This window comes from Schistocerca cancellata, chromosome 1, assembly GCF_023864275.1.
Source record: "Schistocerca cancellata isolate TAMUIC-IGC-003103 chromosome 1, iqSchCanc2.1, whole genome shotgun sequence".
Classification (NCBI taxonomy): domain Eukaryota; kingdom Metazoa; phylum Arthropoda; class Insecta; order Orthoptera; family Acrididae; genus Schistocerca; species Schistocerca cancellata.
This window is the reverse complement of record NC_064626.1, coordinates 274,822,775-274,831,661: the sequence shown is the minus strand read 5'-3', so window position 1 is coordinate 274,831,661 and position 8,887 is coordinate 274,822,775. Positions and strand designations below refer to the sequence as shown.

Here is an 8,887-nt window from a genome sequence, read left to right as displayed (position 1 = left end):
AGGGAGAACAGCTGTAGGGCAGTGTAGAACCCTGTGTCACACCTAAGCGAACCTGCTTAGAGGACGACTTTCCAATCCGTCGGACAAGACGCGTTTGTCTGTTTCTCAGATACTTTTCAAACCACACCAGTGCACATCCGAAAATTTTAGCACACACATTTTTGTCAGCAGTTTGTTCAAGTTGATGGTATAAGTTGTTTTTACTGTAACGTAGTAATGTCAGCATTGTGGCTTTGTGATTGTCTAGGGAATATTTCAGGCGCTATTTTGTTTATGAAAACTAGGCTGATACATGTCGCAGAAGTTGAATGTACCTAAGCTTCTGTTCAGTTACTCCCCCCTGTAACCTACCCCTACTGAATGGGAAAAGATACTTTGTAAGAATCATTACCGTACCGTACCCGCTAAAATGCCCCCTTTAACGTTCTCGGAGACGCCTTTGCGCCGTACAAAATGCCACAGGCGTCCGTGGTGGAATCCGCACGCTCCTGGCCATTATTCGGCGCACGAGGCCACTTGCATGACGTACTGATAGGGCAATTAACTAGGAGACGTTTACAGACAGTCCCGTATCAACTATAGTCACTACCACACAACTCAAACAGGCTGTCGATCGTATTTAATTTACATAGTTTTACTATTGAATCATAACAACATAGGTTCGATTCCCGCTAGAACAACTACTGCCCGCTTCCAAAATATAATCTTTCAGGTAACGAAGCGCACCCAGGTTTATTTCCATGGGAACACGATCACAGTCAAAATTTAAAATTCCCCTCGAAGGAGTAACATTACTGGGGATTTGCTCACTGGTACTGATGTGTACAAGGGTTGCCACATTCTCTAGAGCATTCAGCCTTCCTTCAATAATAATCAAACGAGTTCTGTTGTCGTGTGTATTAGCTCCGCATATACGATTATTGGAGTCAAGCAGGTCGCCTAAAAAGACGGTGGAGCTGATCCGACAGTCACAAGCAGAAGAGTGAGTGACTGCTGAACACGACAGAATATCATAGCTAACTCATGGAAATAGTCATTGTCAGCAGTAAACGGCGCATGGCTACTCCACATTTCAACCTAGTTTCCTGGACGTGTAAATGTGGCTATCTGTGTGTAACCATCGCTCGGATTCATCCGTTACCATCCTTCTATTCGTCAGAGGCAGTCGAACAGTTCTACCATTTCGTCGTGGTACAGTCCTTCTGGAAGGACGTGCAATTCCTCTTATTGCTACACTGTTGTCCTGCGTCCATCACATCCCCGCTCATTGTGCGGTCTCTGCACAACAGCCAACTGTCTTTGCGTTTTCTTGGTATTAATCTCCCATATCCCGCATAACAATGATTACGTGTCTCCCAAAATCCGAAAACTGATGCAAACGTCCTCTAGGACGTTGTGTCGCGATCTCCACCTGAAAAGTTCCAATGACATTAGACATCTTGCCCAAGGACCATTCTGTTAGGAACGGTGTTTTTCTGTACTGAAAATACACTCGCACAAGTACGAAATTTCAGTCCACGTATCTTCTCACAGGCAAATGTCGTATCTCTTTGGATAAAACGTTAGTGATTTAATAAATAAATATTATTTTAAATTTAAAGTCCTTTGACGTTATTAGTATGACCGTGACTGTTGAAGTAAAGAGGTATGAGAACAGTTTGTGCCGGTCGGAGTGGTCGAGCGGTTCTAGGCGTTTTAGTCTGCAACCCTGGAACCGCGCGACCGCTAAGGTCGCAGGTTCGAATCCTGCCTCGGGCATGGATGTGTGTGATGTCCTTAGGTTCGTTAGGTTTAAGTGGTTCTAAGTTCTACGGGATTGATGACCTCAGATGTTAAGTCCCATAGTGCTCAGAGCCATTTGAACCATTTTTTTTTTTTTTTTTTGAACAGTTTGTTTTCTTCTTAACCTCGTTATGTCCGGCAGCTTTATCTGCGAACTTGGATATTTGAGGGGGTTAGTAGCGACAGTTAAATGAGAGAAAGCTTCCTTATTTTTCTTTTTAGGACTATGAATTGGCGAATGCCAACATGCACTGATATATGCTATTTTTATGCGCCAAATGCGTTAGAAGCCGCAGTAGTAATTAATCATATTATGTTTCCATAAAATGGCGGCTTAGCTTATTACAAGAAGTGCGAATCTGCTACGATTGATTATCCAGAACTTCTCTCTGATACATTATAGATGTTTGGGACTTGAAAAGGCCTCTGGAACAAGGTAGTTTCATTTGATTAAAGCGTCTGTGGTTGGGTTTCAGGCAGGATGCCCAGTTTCCTTTGATGCTGAGGTATTATCCCTAAACAGATGGAGGGCCTGTGCAGTGCTGTTTGAGTGGGCTGAGGCGTGGACAGGAATTTGGATTGGGATGCTAGGGTAGTCCGTGCAATTGTGCCAGGGTGGCGTAGTTGCTTATCTGACTGGTGAGCGGCATTGGTACAAATCTTCATGCGTATATACAAGTACGTCACAGGTAGCAGGGACTTGCGAAAAGTTCTCCGGAACCATATAGATTCAATTGATATTTTGATGTCGGCGCCTTCGCGGAGTGAAAGACAGTTGCTCGATGAGAGAGAGAGAGAGAGAGAAAGAGAGAGAGAGAGAGAGAGAGAGAGAGAGAGAAAGTGTACATTGCTGTCTTGCTAGGAATCGCAGATAGCAGGGTATTAAAATACATTGCAATAAAATTATTTTTCGTACCGTGCATTTTTTTAAAATAAAGCTGAGGACGGTACCGTATACAGGGGAATACTGGAATATGGGTTTGGTAGCCTTCGGCCGATGGAACAGTGTCCGGTTCTGTCGATGTGCGATTGCATTGCCGCGCTACTAGGGCGACGCTGGAGACAAAGGGACTGCGGCCAGCGCCCAGCGCGTGTGTGTGTGTGTGTGTGTGTGTATGTATGTGTGCAGAGAGAGAAAGCGCGACGACAATGGCAGTGCACGCCCCCGGCCTGCTGGCCTGCCGCCACGCCTCGGCCTGATGGAACGGCGTGCCCACGCCCTGCCTTTACGTAACCGCTGCACGCCGCGCCCGCGCCCCTACTTCGCGAGCGTCCGGCGTCGCTGGAATGCGTCTGCACTCAACCTTTTGTAGCCGCTCTCTCTCTCTCTCTCTCTCTCTCTCTCTCTCTCTCTCTCTCTTTTTCTCGGCCGCTAGATGATGAGTCGCGTGGCGTTGTTGTTGGCTGAGAGTCTCCGACGAGATGTTCAGCCGGAAAGGACTGCTACCTTCATCCATCCGCGCACAATGACTCCCTTTCGTCGCGCTGTATGGGAGGTCTGTCTTAGGTGTATCTGATGAGTTAGATGACTTTGTTGGGTGTGTGTTCAGTGAAGTGTAATGACTGTCTTTCGTGATGATCAGAGAAGGAACATGGGGAAACTCGGTCCTCGTCCATAGTCTACAGCTCTCGAATAGCACCAAAGGGTCAGCGTCAACAGTGCCACATGCCCTCACTGCAATATAAAGGGTGTCCCACAAAGGGGCATACACTGTTCGAATTTAAATAACTAAGGCGATAATAAAGATAACCTAACCCAGTTGTGACTGTATGGTGCTCTCGTAATTTGTGTCTCTAGACATTCGTTTTTCTTTTTATTTTCAGCAGCCATTTAAAAAACAAAACGGCTGGAAACTTGTCCTTAGATTTTAAAGTGTTACTGGAACTTTGAAAACGTAATCGGAGTGCAGAGACGATGGTAGGCGTTACCGTCACGTGCAACAATAACGAAATCACGCGACGAAGATGAGAGACAAGGAAATGTGCACTATCCGAAGAAGGAGTGGTCTGGCAGGAAGAAACCAGTAACGGGCAAAAGAGGAGTGGACGCAGTGGTACAAGCTTTTCACAAACTAAAACTTAACTCCTCCCGAACAGGCCATGAACGGTACCGATCGGCCGCCGCGTCATCCGCACCCCACAGTCGTCACTTGATGCGGATAAGGAGGGACATGTGGTCAGCATTGCACCGCTCTCGGCCGTATGTCAGTTTACGAGACCGGAGCCTCTACTTCTCAATCAAGTAGCTCCTCAGTTTGCCTCACAAGGGCTGAGTGCACCCCGCTTGCCAACAGCGCTCGGCAGACCGGATGGTCACCCATCCAGGTGCTAGCCCAGCCCGACAGCGCTTAACTTCGGTGATCTGACGGGAACCGGTGGTACCACTGCGGCAAGGCCGTTGGCACAAGCTTTTACGCCGTCCCTAAAGAAGTCCTTACGGCATGCTGCGCGAGGTGTAAGCAAATCAAGTGTTTGCCGCATTTTAAAGCAAGAAAAATGGAAAACCTACATTCTCAGGTACATTCACGCGATGAATGATTCGATCCGGATAGGCAATGATATTATTTGCTTCGTTGAGGCGATATGTAAATTGAATGAAGCCATCAGTGGCAATAACTGTGTATACTGAGCAAGAGATAATCCTCATGTTAACGTTTGAACGAGCTGTTAACCTATCTTGTTTATCAGCTTGGTTTGGTATGCCTGTCAAAGGACTTGTTGGACCATTCTTTCTTGAAGGAACAGTGGTAGGTGTAAAATACCTTACCATGTTACAGGAACGAATTGTACCAGCTGTTCACCAAGAGAAGGTGAAGATCTTTTTTCCAACAAGATGGTGCACCGCGTAGGTACCATCGTGACGTACGCAATAGCTGGATGAAACATCTGTTGGGAGATGGATTGGCCGACGACGAAGTGTTGCCTTCCCATCATATCTCCCGACCTGTCATCGTTAGACCCCTTTCTAAGGGGATATGGAAAACACTCCATCCACGCGACAAAGCCGCTTACGCTAGACGACATGAGAGAGGCGAATGAGACTGCCTATGAATCCATTCCCATGACAACCGTAACACGTGTGTCGCTCTGTTCCGCACGTTGTAGACGCTGTATTCCTGCGGATGGAGAACAACAGCAAAACGTCATCAGTAATGTCGTGACTACCTATGCGACTGGAAAATTAATTTTCGTTTGAGTATTAAAGTTAAAACAGTGTAAGTCCTTTGTTGGACCCCCTGTACATTTCAGAGTGGCTTGGAGTTTAATCCAAGGCACTGCCACCAAGCCCGGTATTCAAGAACATTACGCCGCCAGCTCTTTCCAATGTCTACATATAAGGGACGTCTACGGAACCACGATTGTACCGAGGCGTGTACGTTTTCTTCAGACGCAAATCGGCGGCCTCGAACGTCTCTTTCGTTAGGGCTCCAAAAATTGGGAATCTCATGGTGAGACATCGGGACTGTATGGAGGTTGTGTAAGGACTTCTGCGGGATAGTCGAAACACCAGACACGCTAGCTCCGGGACAGTCATGGTGATATTGTCCTTTGACTGCGAGACCTCACTGTTCATATACATTCTGGAACACGGGTCCACAGTTAACGCACAATAGTACGTGAATTCTTTGCAAAAAATGAAAGCGCGCCGTCCAGTCCGTGTTGTTGGATGGCTCTGAGCACTATGGGACTCAACTGCTGAGGTCATTAGTCCCCTAGAACTTAGAACTAGTTAAACCTAACTAACCTAAGGACATCACAAAACATCCATGCCCGAGGCAGGATTCGAACCTGCGACCGTAGTGGTCTTGCGGTTCCAGACTGCAGCGCCTTTAGCCGCACGGCCACTTTGGCCGGCGGTGTTGTTGGATATCCATGTTGATGGACTGTATTGCAGGATAATGCTTCCCATCCCCAACCCCCCACCCACATACTTCGAATGTTGTTTCGACTACGACCTAGCATCTAGAAGTTCCACAGGGAAGCCCATACACATCTTCCATACAATCCCGATGACTCCCCAAGCGTTTTACATATTTTTGGAGCCCTGAAGAAAGACAATCGTGGACGCCGATTTCCTCCATACGTATAGATGCGCACCTGGGTACATCATATTTCTGCAGACAACGGTAAACATACACTCCTGGAAATTGAAATAAGAACACCGTGAATTCATTGTCCCAGAAAGGGGAAACTTTATTGACACATTCCTGGGGTCAGATACATCACATGATCACACTGACAGAACCACAGGCACATAGACACAGGCAACAGAGCATGCACAATGTCGGCACTAGTACAGTGTATATCCACCTTTCGCAGCAATGCAGGCTGCTATTCTCCCATGGAGACGATCGTAGAGATGCTGGATGTAGTCCTGTGGAACGGCTTGCCATGCCATTTCCACCTGGCGCCTCAGTTGGACCAGCGTTCGTGCTGGACGTGCAGACCGCGTGAGACGACGCTTCATCCAGTCCCAAACATGCTCAATGGGGGACAGATCCGGAGATCTTGCTGGCCAGGGTAGTTGACTTACACCTTCTAGAGCACATTGGGTGGCACGGGATACATGCGGACGTGCATTGTCCTGTGGAACAGCAAGTTCCCTTGCCGGTCTAGGAATGGTAGAACGATGGGTTCGATGACGGTTTGGATGTACCGTGCACTATTCAGTGTCCCCTCGACGATCACCAGTGGTGTACGTCCAGTGTAGGAGATCGCTCCCCACACCATGATGCCGGGTGTTGGCCCTGTGTGCCTCGGTCGTATGCAGTCCTGATTGTGGCGCTCACCTGCACGGCGCCAAACACGCATACGACCATCATTGGCACCAAGGCAGAAGCGACTCTCATCGCTGAAGACGACACGTCTCCATTCGTCCCTCCATTCACGCCTGTCGCGACACCACTGGAGGCGGGCTGCACGATGTTGGGGCGTGAGCGGAAGACGGCCTAACGGTGTGCGGGACCGTAGCCCAGCTTCATGGAGACGGTTGCGAATGGTCCTCGCCGATACCCCAGGAGCAACAGTGTCCCTAATTTGCTGGGAAGTGGCGGTGCGGTCCCCTACGGCACTGCGTAGGATCCTACGGTCTTGGCGTGCATCCGTGCGTCGCTGCGGTCCGGTCCCAGGTCGACGGGCACGTGCACCTTCCGCCGACCACTGGCGACAACATCTATGTACTGTGGAGACCTCACGCCCCACGTGTTGAGCAATTCGGCGGTACGTCCACGCGGCCTCCCGCATGCCCACTATACGCCCTCGCTCAAAGTCCGTCAACTGCACATACGGTTCACGTCCACGCTGTCGCGGCATGCTACCAGTGTTAAAGACTGCGATGGAGCTGCGTATGCCACGGCAAACTGGCTGACACTGACGGCGGCGGTGCACAAATGCTGCGCAGCTAGCGCCATTCGACGGCCAACACCGCGGTTCCTGGTGTGTCCGCTGTGCCGTGCGTGTGATCGTTGCTTGTACAGCCCTCTCGCAGTGTCCGGAGCAAGTATGGTGGGTCTGACACACCGGTGTCAATGTGTTCTTTTTTCCATTTCCAGGAGTGTATTTCCTTGAAGGCATTGACTGTATAGTCTCACAGTGAGGTAAGTGTGTCAACAGTTCGGAAATAATAAACAGTTTACTTACTTTTCGCCATCAGCCTCGTTTTCATTAACTGCCCGCAAGCCACCGTATGGTGCATGGCGGGGAATACCTTGTACCACTACTAGTCATTTCCTTTCGTGTTCCACTCGCAAATAGGAGGGGGGAAGCGACTTAAGTGCTTAAGTACGAACTCTAATTTCTCGTATCTTATCTTCGTGATCCTTACGCGAAATGTACGTTGGCAGCAGCACAATCTTTCAGCAGTCTACCGGTTCTCTAAATTTTCTTAATAGTGTTTCGCAAAAAAGACTTCGTCATTCCGCCAGGGATCCCCCAGTATTTCCGTAATAGTCACTTGTTGATCGTACCTACCGATGGCAAATATAGTACACGCATTTAAACTGCTTCGATGTCTTCCTTTAACCCGACCCGGTTGTGATCATAAACACTCCAGCAGTTTTCAAAAACTGGATACGCTAGTGTTCTATACGTGGTCTATCTAAAATTATCCCAGTAAACCGAAGTCGACCATTCGCCATCCCTACTACCTTCCTTACGCGCTCGTTCCTTTTCATATCGCCTTGCAACATTACGTCATGTGGGACAGATAGCGGTGGTGAAAATTTATACACTGCCAAGATTCGAACCGACTACCTCCGAGAGGGGTGCTGCCGGTCAGGCTTACGTTTAGCGACCTCAGCTTGAGAAGCCGGTTTTAGAAAGCAAAAATAGTGCTCCTGCTGCTATAGAAGAATGCCGTCGACACTTTGAGACGCCGAATTCCTGATCTAGAGTGTAAAGACTAACGACTGACGCAGCTTATTCGGTGTCTGATGCAGAGCAGACGATTTTTTGTCGCTCGAAAAGACGAAAAACGATGTTGAATGTAGAGGAATGGCCTTCCCTAGGGAAGTGCGCTGGCTCCCATGTGCTCTATTTCGGAAGCCATTTTGAATAGGGCCTTCCATCCACATACAGTTTTTTTTGTGTCAAATGATCGTTCCTGTCACACAACACAAGACAAAACGTATCTGGAAATCTTACAAGATTGGATTAATACGATAGAAGAGATCAAACAAAGAGCGGCACGTTTCGTCACGGAAACATTTAGTAATCGTTATGCAAATGCTCAACAAATTCCAGAGAACGGACGCTAAAAGAATGGCCTTGTATATCACGGAGAGATTTTATGTGAATTGTACGACTTCCAACGTTTTGCGAATTGTCTGACGTGTTTCCCAAAATTTTACGGTGACGTTTTTATTCTAATACCGGTGAGGTTGGCTCATTCGTGGGTGTTTTTTGTAAATGTTCGGCAAGGCACACATTCCTGTGAATGGCTTTTAATTTTCCTCTTTCATACTTACATTTTCCTAAGTTTTGAAACATCCAAACAATTACGACGCTGTCTGCCATGATGTAAGCTAGTGTGATTGTGCGTGCGGTTGATCATGGGTGAGATTTGTTTTTTGTTTGGGGGGGGGGGGCGGGAGGTGAATGCGAGTTC

General features: G+C 48.1%; 1 pseudogene; it reads right to left on the bottom strand.

Annotated features, from left to right (window-relative positions):
- Window positions 1–4,067: 4,067 nt before the first annotated feature.
- LOC126102497 (5S ribosomal RNA) lies at window positions 4,068–4,185 on the bottom strand (annotated as a pseudogene).
- Between the last annotated feature and the right edge of the window lie 4,702 nt (window positions 4,186–8,887).